General features: G+C 61.7%; 1 protein-coding gene across 1 annotated transcript in view; it reads left to right on the top strand.

The window, feature by feature from the left end:
* Positions 1 to 454, top strand: part of LOC102897977 (kallikrein-6) — an 8,030-nt gene that overhangs the window by 622 nt on the left and 6,954 nt on the right. The gene's annotated exons all lie outside the window — the stretch shown is intronic.

A 454-nucleotide genomic window follows, 5' to 3' on the forward strand; every position in this document is an offset into this window, starting at 1 on the left:
GGCCAGAGTCAAGGACATGGACAGGAGGCACAAACGGAGCGTGGAGGCTCTGGAGGGCAGGACTGGGGGGTGGTAACAGTCTGTGAGAGGTGGTGGGGACAGCGAATGCCCGATGGGTCTTCACCCCAATCCAGGACAGGTGGGAACCAAGCCAGGGTGGTGACAAATAGCTTCGATGCAAGAAAAATTATGGCACCAGGCCCGAGCCGGGGCCGGGGTGGACATCATTAAAAGCGGTTGCCTTATTGCCCAATGATTTCCTGAAAGCCCCATTCTCTTCCTCACGCCCAGCAGCTCCTGGGAGCCTGTGGCCACCACACCCACCCTCAGTTTCCACCGCTCAGCCACCCACGCCCTCACTCCTCCGGCCCACGCCTGCCTTCGCCCCACACGCTGGGCCTTCTCGCCTCCTCGGATCTTCCGAGATCTCTCCACAGCTTCTGGCGGCCCCGTC

Source organism: Pteropus alecto, unplaced genomic scaffold, assembly GCF_000325575.1.
Source record: "Pteropus alecto unplaced genomic scaffold, ASM32557v1 scaffold41, whole genome shotgun sequence".
NCBI classification, from domain to species: domain Eukaryota; kingdom Metazoa; phylum Chordata; class Mammalia; order Chiroptera; family Pteropodidae; genus Pteropus; species Pteropus alecto.